The sequence below is a fragment of the Arachis ipaensis genome, chromosome B05 (genome assembly GCF_000816755.2).
Source record: "Arachis ipaensis cultivar K30076 chromosome B05, Araip1.1, whole genome shotgun sequence".
Lineage (NCBI taxonomy): Eukaryota > Viridiplantae > Streptophyta > Magnoliopsida > Fabales > Fabaceae > Arachis > Arachis ipaensis.
This window is the reverse complement of record NC_029789.2, coordinates 69201987-69222310: the sequence shown is the minus strand read 5'-3', so window position 1 is coordinate 69222310 and position 20324 is coordinate 69201987.

Below are 20324 nucleotides of genomic sequence, written 5' to 3'. Positions count from 1 at the left end.
AAATATCATAAGAGTGTTAGACTCTTATCACTTCTATATTTTTTGAACATTTAAAGTAGTGACCAGACACTGCAAATAGCAAACTAACATTGTGATAGTGTGAACCAAACAATGTAGTGACCAGAATTTGTTCTCCAAAATAATGCCCTAACACTTCTACATGAGTTCTTTTGGCAAAGTTCCTGTAAACTTTGCTTCCAAAGTAGTCCCACTTTCTTTGTATACATGAGCAGATACATAGCAACATTATACCTGCCACAAGTATCTCATCATAATCCAGAGGGAAGAAAAACAACTATTTTGTAATCATGATCCATATTTTTAATTTCACAAAGTTAACAATTTTGTAAAAGTTTAATTTTGTTCATAAAATTGCTAATTTATAAAATATAAATGTGTTCACCTTGCTCTAATTTCATTTCTCCCCCTGGAACTTGTGCAACATCATTTGAATGTTTGTCTACTTTATCCTGAAGTTCATGTTCATCTACGCCAGGAATCAGCCCAATTCTGCGAAAGTCATAGTCCAGGTAAGATAAGTGAAGCTGATACAACAAGTCCAATTCACTAAATAATGCCACTTCAAGTAATCACAAGGAACTTTAAAGGAATCATCAATCAGATTTGATATCAAATAAATAGCACACCTTTCTTGAATTCTCAAATAAATATCATTCTGTAAATCATTCAACACATCGGCGTAAGGATATGCAAATTCTTTGAATGCCCCATAACATTCTTTGGGTGGATAATTGGGTCTTTTGCATTTGCTTGTGATTATTGTGTAATTCGCGAACTCGAAATTTACAGAACAACCTGCAGATTCAGGGGAAAACCAGTATCATGAGAACAGCTTGGCCCAGATTCCATATATATTTTAACAGCAAGTAGTAACGTCTGCAATGAGTTTGCAAACAAGCCAAGACAAAATTGGCAACTATAAAATCATGATTCATGAGGTGATACTAGATGAAAGACATAAGAAAGTGATTAAGACACATGCCATGTGGCAGCACTTTCCACTTGCTTTGTGCATTTCAAATTGATATCACCAAACTCTAACCTTTCAGGCTTCATCATATACAAGAGAAGGGAAATGCAGGATCTAATAAAATGCAGTTAACGAACATCATCCCCAAACCAGCAAATGCAGGATCATAAAATTTGAGTTAAGGAAGAACAAAAAAGACAAAGTTGACATGAATTACCTGTACATTTGCAGCCAGTGACTAGCAATATCTAATGCTAGCAAGGACAAGAAGATTAAGCCAGGCCTTTACACAAATTCAGCACAAAATTCAGGTTTACATGCCCATGCTTAAATGACAGCAAATTATGAACAATTAAAAAGGAGAAAAATCTTACATGTAAACTTGGGAAAGAACAACAAATAGACAAGCAGTGCTAATTCTGATATTAGGAAAGCCACATTAATTCAAAGAACACAAAAATCAAACAATGTAAAGAACTATAAGTTTAACAACGCATTCTTTGGCTTGTAGAAACAGAAAGAGATAGAGATAACCTGTCTGTAACCATGTTCAGAACAGCTCCGAAGGTCGACACTGAATCAAGAAAACCAAGTTAATATTTATTTATCAAATAGACTAGTTACCTTTTTAAACTAAACAAGTTAGTATAGAGGAAATGATGTCCCATTCCGTGGTCAAGACTTACCACAAAGCCCTTAAGTCTGAACCCAATAGATTTTTAAAACAACGTCTAATCTTACCACTTCAGCAAAACTTTATTAGAAAGAGATAATGTGTACATAACACTCGTCAAAGAATTATATAAACAGATAGAATAAAATTGGTATGACCTCTACAAGAAAGCTTATACCTTGCTTGAATTTGAGAGTGGCCCAACCATCCACAGCATCACATACAAAGCTGGTAACAGAAAATAGCTATATTATGCTCCAGATCCCATATCATTAAAGAAGAGAAAGTTCAAAAATAGAAAAAAGTGCATAAAAATTGTATCCCACCTGAAAAAATAGAGAATAGAGAACAATATTTTATTTGTAAAACATACATGGAAAGCATAGCAGTTTAAAAGAACCCCGGTATATCCTGCATCATCACACACATGGTAAATATAGTGTACCCATGATGAATTACAAAAACCAGAATTTAGACATGAGAGATATTTCTATAGGAATCTAATAGTGGACAGTGTTTAACTCTATTGCCCTTGAGTAACACCCTTTTGCTTGAAAATTCAAATGCAAAGACATGGTATAATCCAACTAATAGCCTCAGTCCCCAAGGATGGTTTTCATGGATTCATGTTTTCCAAAAACCAAATGAGACAAACAATTAATACTAGAGAAAAAAGAGTTTCAAGGGAGAAAAGACAAAGGACTCATTGGGTAGAAAGGTATACAGGATCATATACTTTCAGTCATGTTGATTTCAATTGATTAAATATTGGGTAGATTCTTAAAGCACAGTTGGCATGAATAAGAATAAGAATAGATAATGAAAAGGTATGAGAAACATGAAAAGTAATTGAGTATTGGTTGATTTTACACCCAGAAACTCAATTAGTAGAATTAAAAGCATATAGTGAGGAATGGTAACGAATGGAACCTCAATAGCATAAAAAAGTGATACTTAAATTTTGGGATTCTAATAAGATCATAGTCAATTTTAATTTTTAAGACCTGATCTAGTGTAGCATCAATGTATTGTCTAAGCTATGCTCCCAGTGATACAAATAAGATAAGCTGGTTTTTGTTGATGTTCAAAAGTACATTGACTGGTCTCTCTATCATTTAATTTAGTAACCTGAAAAAATAGATGAAAGCAAAATAAGACAAAACAGATTTCTTTAGTAAGTCGCAAACAAAGTAAAAAGCAAAGTCAATCATAAAATCACTATGATAGTTTTTTTGACAAGATAATTAAAGGCTTAGTCCAAAAAAAATTAATAAGGAAAATTTTTCATTTAGCAGCTGAAGATCTTGCGCAATGAACCAAAACCCAAGGAGGAACCCTTACAAGAGTGCAATCTCATATGATCCAAAATTGATCTCACAAATCACGACAAGAAAAACGGCATCATCAAATTCGAAGCATGAACATGTCATAAATCTTCAAACAAAGCAGACATGCAAATAAAAACACGAATCATGAAACCCCAAATATTCAAATTACAATGCACTTTAATACAAAAAAAAGGAACAATATTTTTTCTTTGAAACTTGCTTAACCAGCTCAACATGACAACACTTAAACCGATTAATCAATTCAACAAAGCATCCCTTGAATCATTAAAAAAACTGATTCTGAACGAGGAGACAAAAATCACACACTAAGGAAATGAATAAAAATCACATGCAAGGACGAAGTATATGAAATGCGACAGAGAGAATGAAAGATGAAATTACAAACCAGTTAGGATCTGGCGAGCGACACGATAAATGCGGCAAAAACACCCTTATCATTGGTCTTCGTCGTCCCGAGCTTCGTCACAATGTAGCCATCAGATTTGCTGATCGACCAGGTGAAATAGGAAAAGAAATAAAAGAAAGGAATAAGAAGATGACTTATAGGAAGGGAGCGGCGCGGAAGGGGTTAGGGGTTTGCAGCAATGGAAGGGAGCGGCGGCAAAGGGAAGCATCCACGGCGGGTGAGCGGAAGGAGTCATCGCCAGAGAGAGTCACCGCAGAAGGAGGGTTAGGGGTGCCGGAAGAGGGACTAGGCATTGCGAGCACAGCGACGTTCTTCACGGAGTGTCGTCGTTGCGGTGACGGCGAGGCACAATGAAGGAGGAGGAGTTAGGGCACAATGGAGTGTATCGTCGTGTTGGGGCTTTTGAAGGAGGAGTTAGGGCAGGGCACGAACAAGAGAAGCTTTTTCTCTAAGTCTTTAAACGAAGAAGGAGCTTTTTTAATTAATTCTAGTGTTTTTTTTTTTGGGAATCTTTTGGCCACACTTTTGAAGCGTGCCAAAAGGCTTATAGGAAATGGCTACGCTTTTTGAATGTCGCGATAATATAACCCTGTTGATACGTTTTAAAAGCATGCCAGTTTCTCTCTACTGCTACGCTTTTTAAGCGAGGCAATTAAAAGCATGGCCAAATCTCGCATCAATTGTCACTCTCATAAAAGCGTGGTCATTGACACTTTTCACCACGCTTTTAAAGCGTAGCAAAAAAACGTGGCTAAATCTCTATTATATCACCACCCTCATAAAAGCGTGGCCATAGACCACTTTTGGCTACGCTTTTAAAGCGTAGCAAAAAAAAACGTGGCCATAGGCCTTTTTTCTTGTAGTGTTGCATCTAATTGTTATGAATTGCCTTTATGATTTTTACTTAATGTCTTCCATGCATGTTGTAGCTACCATGTATAGGACATCATTATTACTTTGGCATTCATTATTACTTGGGATTCCCTCCTTCCAATTGTTTGTAATATATATTTGAATTTAATTCTCCTTCTTCCTTCTCTAGGATGGCCACTAAAAGACGAAAAGAGAAGGCTTCTGAAAAGCCACCGGCAAAGAGAGGAACCAAGAGAACTCCGGCTAAGGCACCACCATCTACCAGCATCAAGCCGCTAACAAAGCGGGTAAAGAGGATCATTAAAGTTGATGAAGCAGAGAAAGCCTTTCTCGCACGGGACTCCACACGGTTCACTAACCGTTTGATAAACCTCGATTTCATGGTTTATCTTGTGCTTATTTTGGGGAATTTTATCACGTTTTTCCATATTTATTCAATGAAATAACATGGTTTTGTAATTCTCCCTTAATTTATGCTTAAATGTAAAAACATGCTTTTTAGGCCTTAAAATGGTGATTTTAATTCACCTTAATTTCATTCGATGCCTTGATGTGTTTGTTGAGCGATTTCAGTTTCACAAGGCAAGTATTGGATGGAAGAAATAAGGAGAAAAGCATACAAAGTGGAGAATGCATGAAAGAACAAGGATTAAGAATGCATCAATGGGCGCGCACGCGTACAAGGCGCACACACGCAAGAGTGATGTCACATAAGGACGTGCACGCGTACAAGGCGCGCACGCGCGAAAATGGTTTTACATAGTTACGCACACGCGTACATGCCGCATCCACGCGAATGAAGAATTTGCCAATCGACGCGCACGCGCACATGGCGCGTACGCACCGATACCAACACGTGACTCACTTAAAGGCAAAATGCTGGGGGCAATTTCTGAGCTATCCAGGCCCAAATCCAACTTGTTCCTGAGTGTATTTCATGCAGGATTGAAGTCCAAGCAAAGGGGGAGCAATTGTTTGTAGTTTTTGGCATCATGTAGGTTAGTTTCTAGAGAGAGAAGCTCCCTCTTCTCTCTAGAATTAGGTTAGGTTAATCTCTCCTAGATCAAGGTTCAATCACATCTTTTCATCTTGTTTCCTTTATGATTTCTTGCTTCTACACTTTCATTCTCGTAGTTTGTAGTGTTAATTTTACTTTTATGCTTCTTTCATGTTCATGAACTCTTGTTGGATTTGGATCTTTTCTCTAATGCAATTTAATGTTTGATGTTCTTTTTATTGATGATTTGAGTTGTTAATTTACCTTCCTTGCAATTGGTAGTTGGTAGATTTATTATTCTTGCATTTTTACTATGCTTTCCTTTTATGCCTACCGGTATGCGAAATTGTGATCATCAACAATGGCGCCAAAGGACTTGGAGCTCTCAAACGTGAATCACACTTTGTCACAATTCCGCACAACTAACCAGCAAGTGCACTGGGTCGTCCAAGTAATACCTTACGTGAGTAAGGGTTGATCCCACGGAGACTGTCGGCTTGAAGCAAGCTATGGTCACCTTGTAAATCTCAGTCAGGCGAATTCAGATGGTGTGAGAGAATTGATAATTAAAAGATGAATAAAACATAAAATAAAGATAGAGATACTTATGTAATTCTTTGGTTGGAATTTCAGATAGGCATATGAAGATGCTTTGTTCCTCCTGAACCTCTGCTTTCCTATTGCCTTCTTCCAATCATTCATACTCCTTTCCGTGGCAAGCTTTATGTTGGGCATCACCGTTGTCAATGGCCACTTCCCGTCCTCTCAGTGAAAACGTTCCAAATGCGCTATCACCGCACGACTAATCATCTGTCGGTTCTCGATCATGCTGGAATAGGATCCATTGATCCTTTTGCGTCTGTCACACGCCCAACAATTGCGAGTTTGAAGCTCGTCACAGTCATCCCTTCCCAGATCCTACTCAGAATACCACAGACAAGGTTTAGACGTTCCGAATCTCAGGAAGGGCCGCCAATAATTCTAGCCTATACCACGAAGGTTCCAATCTTAGATTAGAAACCCAAGAGATACGCATTCAAGCCATTGCTAGTAGAACAGAGGTTGTTGTCAGGCACATGTTCATAGGTGAGAATGATGATGAGTGTCACGGATCATCACATTCATCAAGTTGAAGAACGAACGAATATCTTGGAGAAGAAATAGACTTGAGTTGAATAGAAAAACAATAGTACTTTGTATTAATTCATGAAGAACAGCAGAGCTCCATACCTTAATCTATAGTGTGTAGAAACTCCACCGTTTGAAAATACAAAAGTGATAATGGTGTAAGCATGGCCGAATGGCCAGCCTCCAAGGTCTAGGGACTAAACGTCCGAAGATGAAAATACAATAGCAAAAGGTCCTATTTATAGAAAACTAGTAGCCTAGGGTTTACAGAAATCAGTAATTAATGCAGAAATCTTCTTCCGGGCCCACTTGGTGTGTGCTTGGGCTGAGCATTGAAGCTTTCATGTGTAGAGACTTTTCTTGGAGTTAAACGCCAGCTTTTGTGCCAGTTTGGGCGTTTAACTACAGCTTTTGTGCCAGTTTTGGAGTTAAACGCCAGAATTCTTGAGCTGACTTGGAACGCCTGTTTGGGCCATCAAATTTCGGGAAAAGTATAGACTATTATATATTACTGGAAAGCCCAGGATGTCTACTTTCTAACGCAATTGAGATCGCACCAATTAGATTTTTGTAACTCTAGAAAATCCACTTTGAGTGCAGGGAGGTCAGAATCCAACAGCATCTGCGGTCCTTTTTCAGCCTCTGAATCAGATTTTTGCTCAGGTCCCTCAATTTCAGCCAGAAAATACCTAAAATCACAGAAAAACACACAAACTCATAGTAAAGTCCAGAAGAGTGATTTTTATTTAAAAACTAATAAAAATATTATAAAACTAACTAAAATATACTAAAAACATACTAAAAATAATGCCAAAAAGCATATAAATTATCTGCTCATCACAACACCAAACTTAAATTGTTGCTTGTCCCCAAGCATCTGAAAATCAAATAGGATAAAAATAAGAGAATATACAATGAATTCCAAAAACATCTATGAATATCAGTATTAATTAGATGAGCGGGGCTTTTAACTTTTTGCTTCTGAACAGTTTTGGCATCTCACTTTATCCTTTGAAGTTTAGAATGATTGGCTTCTATAGGAACTCAGAATCTAGATAGTGCTTTTGATTCTCCTAGTTAAGTATGTTGATTCTTGAACACAGCTATTTTATGAGTCTTGGCCGTGGCCCTAAGCACTTTATTTTCCAGTATTACCACCGGATACATAAATGCCACAGACACAACTGGGTGAACCTTTTTAGATTGTGACTCAGCTTTGCTAGAGTCCCCAATTAGAGGTGTCCAGGGTTCTTAAGCACACTCTTCTTTTTGCTTTGGACCTCGACTTTAACCGCTCAGTCTCAATTTTTCACTTGACACCTTCACGCCACAAGCACATGGTTAGGGACAGCTTGGTTGAGCCGCTTAGGCCAGGATTTTATTCCTGTGGGCCCTCCTATCCACTGATACTCAAAGCCTTGGATCCTTTTTATCACCCTTGCCTTTTGGTTTAAAAGGGTATTGGCTTTTTCTGCTTGCTTTTCTTTTTTTCTTTTTTCTTTTCTCTCTTTTTTTTTCGCATATATCCTTTTTTTTCTGCAAGCTTTTCACTGCTTTTTCTTGCTTCAAGAATCAATTTTATGATTTTTCAGATTATCAAATAACATTTCTCCTTTTCCATCATTCTTTCAAGAGCCAACAATTTTAACATTCATGAATCAACAATATCAAAAATATGCACTGTTCAAGCATTCATTCAGAAAAACAATAGTATTGCCACCACATCAAAATAACTAAACTGTTTTAAAATTTGAAATTCATGCACTTCTTTTTCTTTTTCACTTAAAAACATTTTTCATTTAAGAAAGGTGATGGATTCATTTTCATAGCTTTAAGGCATAGATACTTAGACACTAGTGATCATGTAATAAAGACACAAACATAAATAAACATAAAGCACAATTTTCGAAAAACAGAAAATAAAGAACAAGGAAATTAAAGAACGGGTCCACCTTAGTGATGGCGGCTTGTTCTTCCTCTTGAAGATCTTATGGAGTGCTTGAGCTCCTCAATGTCTCTTCCTTACCTTTGTTGCTCCACTCTTATGGTTCTTTGGTCTTCTCTAATTTCATGGAGGAGGATGGAATGCTCTTGGTGCTCCACCCTTAGTTGTCCCATGTTGGAACTTAATTCTCCTAGGGAGGTGTTGATTTGCTCCCAATAGTTTTGTGGAGGAAAATGCATCCCTTGAGGCATCTCAGGGATTTCATGATGAGGAGTTTTCTTATGCTCTTGGTGAGGTTCTCTCACTTGCTCCATCCTTTTCTTAGTGATGGGCTTGTCCTCATCAATGAGGATGTCTTCCTCTATGTCAATTCCAGCTGAATTGCAGAGGTGACAAATAAGATGAGGGAAGGCTAACCTTGCCACAGTAGAGGACTTGTCTGCTACCTTGTAGAGTTCTTGGGATATAACCTCATGAACTTCTACTTCCTCTCTAATCATGATGCTATGAATCATGATAGCCCGGTCTATAGTAACTTCAGATCGGTTGCTAGTAGGAATGATTGAGCGTTGGATGAACTCCAACCATCCCCTAGCCACAGGCTTGAGGTCATGCCTTCTTAGTTGAACTGGCTTTCCTCTTGAATCACTCTTCCATTGAGCTCCCTCTTCACAGATGTCCATGAGGACTTGGTCCAACCTTTGATCAAAGTTGACCCTTCTAGTGTATGGGTGTGCATCTCCTTACATCATAGGCAAATTGAATGCCACCCTTACATTTTCCAGACTAAAGTCTAAGTAATTCCCCCAGACCATTGTAAGCCAATTCATGGGGTCCGAGTTCACACTTTGATATGATTCTTGGTGATCCATGCATTGGCATAGAACTCTTGAACCATTAAGATTCCGACTTGTTGAATGGGGTTGGTGAGAACTTCCCAACCTCTTCTTCGAATCTCATGTCGGATCTCCGGATATTCGCCCATTTTGAGCTTAAAAGGGACCTCGGGGATCACCTTCTTCTTGGCCACAACTTCATAGAAGTTGTCTTGATGCACCTTTGAGAGGAGTCTCTCCATCTCCCATGACTCGGAGGTGGAAGCTTGTGCCTTCCCTTTCCTCTTTTTAGAGGTTTCTCCGGCCTTTGGTGCCATAAATGGTTATGGAAAAACAAAAAGCTTTAGCTTTTACCACACCAAACTTATAAGGTTGCTCATCCTCGAGCAAAAAAAGAAAGAAGAGAGTAGAAGAAGAATAAATAGAGGAGATAGAGGGGGCTTTATGTTTCGGTCAAGGGGGAGAAGTAGTGTTTAGGTTGTGTAAAAATGAAGGAGTGAAGATGGGTTTATATAGGAGTGGAGAGGGGGATATGGTTCGGCCATTATGGGTGGGTTTGGGTGGGAAAGTGGTTTGAATTTGAATGGTGAGGTAGGTGGGGTTTGATAGGTGAGGGGTTTTTGGGGAAGAGGTATTGAGGTGATTGGTGAATGGGTGAAGAAGAGAGAGAGGTGGGGTAGGTGGGGATCTTGTGGGGTCCACAGATCCTGAGGTGTCAAGGATTTCTCATCCCTGCACCATGTGACGTGCAAAACGCCCCTTGCTACCAATCCTGGCATTAAACGCCAGGCTGCTGCCTATTTCTGGCGTTTAACGCCAGCTTCTTGCCTATTCCTGGCGTTAAACGCCAGTTTGGTGCCCATTTCTGGCGTTAAACGCCATGATGGTGCCAGACTGGGCTTTTAACGCCCATTCTGCTACCCTTACTGGCGTTTAAACGCCAGTAAGTTTCTCCTCCAGGGTGTTCTATTTTTCATTCTGTTTTTCCTTCTGTTTTTGTTTTTTTTCAATTGTTTTTGTGACTTCACATGATCATCAACCTACAGAAAACATAAAATAACAAAAGAAAATAGAAATTTAACATAAATAAGTAAAAATTGGGTTGCCTCCCAACAAGCGCTTCTTTAATGTCAATAGCTTGACAGTGGCTCTCATGGAGCCTCACAGATGTTCAGAGCAATGTTGGAACTTCCCAACACCAAACTTAGAGTTTGAGTCTGGGGGTTTAACACCAAACTTAAAGTTTGGTTGTGGCCTCCCAACACCAAACTTTGAGTTTGACTATGGGGGCTCTGTTTAGTCTGAGCCTCATATTCCCATGGTTCCTCATTAGGGAACTCCATGGAGGTCAGTGGACGTCCATTGAGGTCTTCCTCAGTGGAGATCACTGCCTCTTCCTCCTCTCCAGGTTCGGTCATGTGAGACGTGTTTATGGCCTTGCACTCTCGCTTTGGATTCTCTTCTGTATTGCTTGGGAGAATACTAGGAGGGAGTTCAGTAATTTTCTTACTCAGCTGACCCACTTGTGCCTCCAAATTTCTAATGGAGGACCTTGTTTTAGTCATGAAACTTTGAGTGGTTTTGATTAGATCAGAGACAATGGTTGCTAAGTCAGAGTGGTTTTGCTTAGAATTCTCTGTTTGTTGCTGAGAAGATGATGGAAAAGGTTTGCTATTGCTAAACCTGTTTCTTCCAATATTATTGTTGTTGAAACCTTGTTGAGGTCTCTGTTGATCCTTCTATGAGAGATTTGGATGATTACTCCATGAAGGATTATAGGTGTTTCCATAGGGTTCTCCCATGTAATTCACCTCTTCCATTGCTGGGTTCTCAGGATCATAAGCTTCTTCTTCAGAGGAAGCTTCCTTAGTACTGCCTGTTGCTGCTTGCATTCCAGACGGACTCTGAGAAATCATATTGACTTGTTGGGTCAATATTTTATTCTGAGCCAATATGGCATTCAGAGTATCAATCTCAAGAACTCCTTTCTTCTAAGCTATCCCATTATTCACAGGATTCCTTTCAGAAGTGTACATGAATTGGTTATTTGCAACCATTTCAATGAGTTCCTGAGCTTCTGCAGGCGTCTTCTTCAGATGAAGAGATCCTCCAGCAGAGCTATCCAATGACATCTTGGATAGTTCAGACAGACCATCATAGAAAAATCCTATGATGCTCCATTCAGAAAGCATGTCAGAAGGACATCTTCTGATCAGTTGCTTGTATCTTTCCCAAGCTTCATAGAGGGACTCACCTTCCTTCTGTCTGAAGGTTTTGACTTCCACTCTAAGCTTGCTCAATTTTTGAGGTGGAAAGAATTTTGCCAAGAAGGCATTAACTAGCTTTTCCCAATAGTTCAGGCTTTCTTTAGGTTGTGAATCCAACCATGTCCTAGCTCTATCTCTCACAGCAAAAGGAAAAAGCATAAGTTTGTAGACTTCAGGGTCAACCCCATTGGTCTTGACAGTGTCACAGATTTGCAAGAATTCAGCTAAGAACTGATGAGGATCTTCTAATGGAAGTCCATGAAACTTACAATTCTGTTGCATTAGAGAAACTAATTGAGGCTTAAGCTCAAAGTTGTTTGCTCCAATGGCAGGGATTGAGATGCTTCTCCCATAGAAGTCAGGAGTAGGTGCAGTAAAGTCACCAAGCACCTTCCTTGTATTGTTGGCATTGTTATTTTCGGCTGCCATGGTTTCTTTTTCCTTGAAAAGCTCTGTTAGGCCCTCTAGAGAGAATTGTGCTTTAGCTTCTCTTAGCTTTCTCTTCAAGGTCCTTTCAGGTTCAGGATCAGCTTGAACAAGTATGCCTTTATCTTTGTTCCTGCTCATATGAAAGAGAAGAGAACAAGAAAGTAGGGAATCCTCCATGTCACAGTATAGAGATTCCTTGAGGTGTCAGAGGAAAAGAAGAATAGAAGGAGGAGGTAGATAGAAGAGAATTCAAACATATAAAGAAGGAGGGAGTTCGAATTGCACCTTGAGGAAGAGTGTTAGTCCTTTAAATAGAAGGATGTGAGAAGAGGGGAAGAATTTTCGAAATTAAAGTAAAAGATTTTGAAATAATTAAAAGAAATTTTGAAAATTTGATTGATGATTTTCGAAAACTAAAATTGGGAAAGAAATTAAGTGATTTTGAAAAAGAATTTGAAATTAGAAATTAAAAAGATATGATTGAAAATTGATTTTGAAAAAGATGTGATTGAAAAGATATGATTGAGAAGATATGATTGAAAAGCAAATTAAAAAGAGAAAGTTTTTAAAATTAAAGTTGATTACTTGACTAACAAGAAATTAAAAGATATAATTCTTAAAATTTAAAATTTGATCCTTTCTTAATAGGCAAGTAACAACTTGAAAATTTTGAAGTAAATCATTAATTTTAGCAAGGATTTTTAAAAATAGTAAAAAATGGAAAAAAATTGATTTTGAAGAGATATGATTGAAAAGATATGATTTGAAAAAGATTTGATTTTGAAAAATTATGAAGATTTGAAAAAAAATTTGAGTTAAAAACAAAATCTTCCCTCTAGTGTCATCCTGGCGTTAAACGCCCAGAATGGCATCCATTCTGGCGTTTAACGCCCAGCCAGGTACCCTGGCTGGCGTTTAAACGCCAATTTTCCTTTTTCACTGGGCGTTTTAAATGCCCAGCTTTTTCTGTTTGATTCCTCTGCTAAATGTTTTGAATCTTCAATTCTCTGTATTATTAACTTGAAAAGACACAATTTTGAAAATATTTTTGAATTTTTAATGATGAGAAACAATAAAAATTACAACTAAGATCAAATAAATAATACATGCAGGACACCAAACTTAAAAATTTTCATATAGGAGACACTAACAAATTGAGAATGCATATGAGAAACAACGAAACACACAAAACAAGAGAATTTAAAGATCAGAGCAATGAAATCATCAAGAACAACTTGAAGATTAATGAAGAACATATTGCATGTTTCCGAAAAATGCAGGAAGAATGCAATTGACACCAAACTTAAAAATTGATACTAGACTCAAACAAGAAACATAAAATATTTTTTATTTTTATGATTTTATAAATTTTTTTGTGATTTTTGAAACTTATATGGAAAAGAAAATAAAGGGATTCAAAACTTTTAATAAGAATTCCAGGAATCATGCAATGTTAGTCTAAAGCTTCAGTCTAAAAAGATTAGACATGTTTGGCCAAGCTTCAGTAGGACATTACATTCAGCAGCTAAATTGATGAGAATCAATAAACTTTTGTGATGATAAGAGCATCACCTTGAAACTCTAGAATTCATTCTTAAAAATTTTGAAAAATAAAAAGAAAAGTACCTAATCTAAGCAACAAGATGAACCGTCAGTTGTCCAAACTCGAACAATCCCCGGCAACAGCGCCAAAAACTTGGTATGCGAAATTGTGATCATCAACAATGGCACCAAAGGACTTGGAGCTCTCAAACGTGAATCACACTTTGTCACAATTCCGCACAACTAACCAGTAAGTGCACTGAGTTTGGGCGTTTAACTCCAGCTTTTGTGCCAGTTTTGGAGTTAAACGCCAGAATTCTTGAGCTGACTTGGAAAGCCTGTTTGGGCCATCAAATCTCGGGTAAAGTATGGACTATTATATATTGCTGGAAATCACAGGATGTCCACTATCCAACGCAATTAAGAGCGCGCCAATTGGGCTTCTGTAGCTCCAGAAAATCCACTTTGAGTGCAGGGAGGTCAGAATCCAACAGCATCTACGGTCCTTTTTCAACCTCTGAATCAGATTTTTGCTCAGGTCCCTCAATTTCAGCCAGAAAATACCTGAAATCACAGAAAAACACACAAACTCATAGTAAAGTCCAGAAGAGTGATTTTTATTTAAAAACTAATAAAAATATAATAAAAACTAACTAAAATATACTAAAAACAATGCCAAAAGGCATATAAATTTTCCGCTCATCACCTACCAAGTGTTTGACAAAATGCTTGGTTGGGCTTTAGAGTAGATTTTGAGCATTCTTGTATTGGGAAGAGTAATTGGGCAATCTTGTGTCATTAATACCCAATTTAGATTGGTGATCTAGAGTTGTTAGTTAATATGATTTCCATTGTCTCTAATCTCTTGCTAATTCCATTAGTGAGTTGATTAGGACATTTGGATTGAGGTTAACTAGTCTTGTTTGACTTTCTCTCATGGAAGATAACTTACACCTTCTTCCAATGTTGGAGATGACGAAATAAGATAAATTTTTGTTAAGTATTGTTATGATTAATGACTCGGATAGAAAGCCTATGATCTCAAACCTTGCCATGAATGTCTCTCTTTATTGATTGCTTTCTTTAATTGCTCTCTTTACTTTTCTTGTCATTTATTTTCTTGCAAAAATATAAAATCAAACCCCCCCTTTTGTTCTTCATAGCCAATAATTGACCACTTTATTGCAATTCCTTGTGAGACGACTGATGACAAGTCATCTTAGCCCATTTTAGCTAGTCTTTTTCTTTTGTTTTCATTAGAATTATGCACTTTCTTGAGCTACAAGCAAGCTTTCCTCTTCTGTTTGATGCAATTTAGTTTTCCCTTGTTTAAATTCTGCAAATCCTCATCCCAATCCCCTTTACTTTTCAAGCAATTTACATTTCTTGCACTTTAAGATTCTGCAATTTACATTTCTTGCACTTTAAGTTTCTGTCATTTAATTTCTTGTCCTTTAAGTTTCAGCAATTTACTTTCCCGCTCTCTTTAATTTCATGCAATTTACATTCTGCAAATCACAAATCACCCAACCAACACTTGATTCGCTTGACTAAATCAACCACTAAACTAAAATTGCTCAATCCTTCAATCCCTGTGGGATCGACCTCACTTCCGTGAGTTTTTATTACTTGATACGACCCGGTACACTTGCCGGTTAGTTTTGGGTGTTTTGGTAGAAATTCGTTTCTCACCAAAATATCTCATCAACGACTCGGAGTCTAAATACTTCGGTTAATTTTTATTGGGATTTGTACATGTGACAAAACCAAAATTTAATTTGATGTGAGAGTTGTTTTTTGGTTTGGAGCTATGCTTACAACGAAATTCTAATTTCTACAAGAGAAATTCTAAACCGACAACAATTTTTGCTATCAAATTAATGGCGCCGTTGCCGGGGAGTTGCAATGGTGTTATGTTATTGGCTATTGTTTATATGTTAATAGGCCTCTTTGTTAGTTTTGCTTTCTTTAGGGGTTAGTTTTTATTAGTTCTTATTAGTATTAGTTTTTATTCTCTTTTGCTATTATGAATTCTCATCCTCATTTTGGCTATGAGTTTGGCTCAAATTATGTTGTAGGGAATGGAAGCTACAATGAAGATGTGCATCAAGGATGGAACAATCAAAGATGGGAGGAGCCTCAAGGGATTGATCAACTTTCTTGGCAACAACAACCTCCGGACTCTTATGAGTATAATTCCAATCCTAATGCATATCAATCTAATGGATGTGGTGACCCTTATTGTGATTGTCAACAACCACCACCACATGCCTATGAACCACCCCTTCAACATGACTTTGAACCACCTTACTCACAAGCCCCCTATCACCAAACACATCATTATGACCCTAATCCTTATCCACCATACCAACCACCTTATGAACCATATGAACCACACATGGAACCACCACCATTCCAACACAATTACTCTCAAGAACCACCTCAATATACACCACCTCCAAACCCTTACCAAGATGAACCAACTTCCAATTATGAAACTTTCTTCCCAAACAATGAACCTTCTCTTCCACCATCACCTCCCGATGAAGCCCCCACGCAGGAATTGAGAGACCTTGGATCTCATCTCCTAAGGCGACACAAGGAGGATGAGAAGAAGTTTGCAGAGTTAAGAGCAAAAATGGCTATCCTAGTGGAAGCCGTTAGCAATATGGCCTCCTCCCGACTAAGCCTAAGCAACCAAGGCACTCCCATTGATGAATGTGGAGAGGCAATTAAGGAGCATAGTGAGGGAGTGAGTTTAGAGCTTCAAGGTAAAGAAGAGGAGTTGAAGCAAGAATTGCCACAAGGGGAGAAAGGTGAGACAATTGAACCAGAAGGAGTGGTTGAAAATCTAGGAGATGTTGGAAGTCCATGGGAATGTAGCATTATAGAGCCCTCTTTCAAAAAGCTAGATATTGATGTTGAGGAGGATAATGCGCAACCTCCAAAGCATATTATGTTTGAAAACTTTGAAGACGTTGATCAAGAGATGGATTCAATCATTGAGGAGTTCCTATCTACAATTGAATCCTCTTCCATTGGGCTTGAAATTGAGGTCAAAGAAGAAGATGCACAACCTCTCATGTCCTTGGTAAGCAATGAAGAAGAGATTGAATTGGAAAGAAGCTACCAAGAGGAAGAGGTTGAAATTGAAGAAGCTTGTGAAGAGGTGGAGATAATCAAAGAAGAGCACAAGGGAGTGGAGCTTTGATGAGGGGCAGAAGTTGGTGAATTAAAAATTATTAAAATAGTTACGTTGCAAGTATAGTTCTTAACTCACCGAAAATCTGCCTATCAATTTAGAAATATGTCACAGAGAGTTTAAATTAAAAATTACTGGGAGTTTAAGTCCCAGGTCGTCTCCCAACGAGTTGCAGAAAAGTGTGCTATTTTATTAATCAGATGTTCCAAGAAGTTGAGTTAAGTAGAGGGAAAATTAAAAAGAGGAAATTTAAATAATATGAATAAAAGCTTTGACTAGGAGTTGATTAGTTGGAATTTCTATTATTGATGGAATGATCTCAAGATTAATTTATAATTAATGGTTGTTTTGTTTAGTTATCCTTTACTAGGTAAAGGAAAGTCAAACAAGTTGGAATGCTAGATCTATTCACGAGTTGCAACCCACTTAGTTCAAAAGGATTGGTGTTAGTGATTAGATAACAATTCAACAGTTAACCCAATTACAATTTTTCTTTCAATCCTTCCAACTCAAGAGTTCCTTTCAATCAACTCCCCATCAAGTGAGGGAACTACTCACTCATTGCAAATAATAGATCCATAACACATGAAAGGGAATTAAAAGAAGACATGATTATTGGAATGGAGAAATAAATTAAAATGGAAGAAATAATCCTTGTATCAAATAATCATGAAAGTATTCAAATGACAAAATTGAACAAAGCAAAGAACATGGAAGAATAAAACCAAGTTAAGAGAACGAACTAGAATGACGAGGTCTTGATGAGGAAAAATAACTCTTCTCAATGTTCCAATGCTAAGATCAATTCCCAAAATTAAAATTCTAAAACCCAGAGAGAAAAACCTAGAGGAGGAAAAACTAGCTCTAAAACTGTCAACTGTGTAGAATGAATGTTGTTGTTTGTTTCTGCATATTCTCTGGCTCTAGTCTGCTGTTCCGGGCCGAAAACTGGGTCGAAATAAGGTCCAAAATCGCCCCCAGCGAAGTCTGCAGATTATGCAGATCGCACATGTCACGCGATCGCGTCGTCCACGCTACCGCGTCGCCTGAGCTTTTCCAATCCACGCGGCCGCGTGAGCCATGCGGCCGTATCACTGCGATTCGCTCTCCTTCGCGCGGTCGCGTGAGCTATGCGACCGCGTCACCTTTCGCTAGTTATCTCCTCAAATTTTTGTGTTCCTTCCATTTTTGCTAGCTTCCTTTCCAATCTCCAACTCATTCATGCCCTATAAAGTCTGAAATACTCAACACACAGATCACGGCATCGAATGAAATAAAGGAGAATTAAAAATACATAACTAAAGTCTGTAGGAAGCAGTTTTCAAACATGTTATAATTCAGGAAGGGATTATAATTTCATGCTAATTTAATGAATAAGTGAGTAAGGATCATGATAAAACCACACAATTAAACACAATATAAACCATAAAATAGTGGTTTATCAACCTCCCCACACTTAAACATTGGTTTATGTAATCTTAAAGTTCATACCTAGCTACCCAGAATTTTCTTTTTCTATTCATACTCATGTATCAACTTTATATTTGATTTTATCATATGTGCATTGATCTTTGAATTCTGAATTTAACATTGGGGTAATTTTGTCCCCTTATTTATTTATATAAATAAATTTTTTTTGACATTAAAATAATTATAGCTTATCAATGCACATAGATTTTTAATTCTTATAGTTTCACATGAGTAGGTATCCAAATTTCCATTAAATTCTCATGACACATTCCCTTAACAACTTTTGTTCCCACAATCTCCCATACTTAACTAGCACACACAATTCAATCTTAAGCTAACCAAAGATTCAATTTGGGATATACAATTGTTTTTCAGCTTAAGGTTAGTAATGTGGTAAAATATAGAACAAATGGGATTTAAAGGCTCAAAGTGGTTAACAAAGGTAATTCGAAAGGGTAGGCTTAATTTGGATAAGTGAGTTTAAACAAATAATGGCCTCAATCATGTGCAAGCATGCAAATATAATAAATATTGGACATATAACATAAAAAAAATATAGATTACAATCATAGAGAAGTTAACACACAAGAAAGAAGTAATTATGGTTAAATAATATAACCATACATAAAGGCTCAAATCTCTCACAGGTTGTGTGTTCTTTAGCTCAAATGTCATGTTCCAAATACAACTCAAGCAAATTTATCATAAAATTTTGAAAGATTAGTGAAATTTTGTTCCAAAGATAGAGTCTTAAAATAAACTTATTATCTTTTCAATCAAGTAGAACATGCATGCAACTATCCTAACCTATGCAATTTATTCTATTCTATAAAAGAAAGAAAATCTAACTAAAATATCCTAATTATTGGTGCTAGAGAAGAGAGATTACCTCCGGAAGTCAGGTACTGACTGACCTCCCCACACTTAAGGCTTTGCACCGTCCTCGGTGCCGTCTGTCAGGAACAGGGGTGGGCTGGTAGCAGTATCTCCACAATCGGGACCATCATGGCTCCCTGTGCTGGTAAAAGAGGTGGAGTCCGGGGTATCCGAGTCCCTAAAGTATCCCTTGAGTAGCTCCTTGAGGTGTTTGAATCGGCGCCCGTTACGGCGCTCTCTCAACTTAGCTTTATGTTCTTGCCGATCCAACCTTTCAATTATCTGCTGGAGCAATTCATCAGTTGTGGGTGCTTGTGGTATTGAAGAAGGATTTTCTTTAACTGGAGCAGTAGGAAGACTTGTAGTGGCTGCTAGAAGTCTGAGGTATTTCCCGTTAGGGACATATTGATCATCCCGTGGAAGCACCGCTTTGGTGTCCCCAGCTCTGTAGGAGACTCCGGCTGCTGAACAAGATCTGAAACCAAGGCGGGGAAAGGTAAGTTGCCCGCAATTTGTACGTGTCCCATAGCATTCCGGATATGTCTTGAGAGATTCAGATGTTGGTCTGTAAGGATGCACCATAGTAGAACGGCCATGTCCGCAGTGAAGGAGGACTCATGAGTGCTCGGAAAGACGTAATGGGACATGATCTGTGCCCAGACGCGAGCCTCCAAGGTAAGTGCTGAAGCCAAGATTCTCTTAGGGCGGGTACGGTGGTATCCGTAGATCCAATGGTTGCCAGGTAATGCGATAACTCCGAGAACAGAGTCCCAGTCAAATTGGTACCTCTGGCGCTTAAGTGCGGCTTCTTGGAAGGCGTCCATTCCTTCTAGAATAAGGGGAAGACTCAGAGCTTGCTTAATGGCCTCTTCTGTGATGGGGACTTGCTTCTGTCGGACATAAACAGACTGCAGGGTTGGCATGTAGAAGTTAGAGTAGAACTCAACTACCCAAGAAAGATTGACCTGCCTTGGCTGTCTCCGTAGGAAACCCCATTGTCTTCGTCCAATTTGTGGCTCAACAAAGGTAGCAATATTGGACGGGAGGATAAGAAGGTATTCATTGTTATAGTTTCTTTTTGCCAGGATAGGGAACATCTGCTCACAGTAGCGATTGGGAAATCACGCAGTGTCCTTTGCTGGAAAGGCTTTCTCCTTTTCATCAACCTTTATTATCCTCTTAACTCTTTTTGTTGAGGGCTTGACTGCGGTTGAAGAAGGCTCTGCCACTAATGCTCTTTTAGTTCCTCCTCTTGCTGGTGGTTTGGAAGTAGCTTTCTCTTTTCCTTTCTTGGTGGCCATCCTGAAAGAAGGGAAGAGAAAGTAAATTAAATTCAAAAA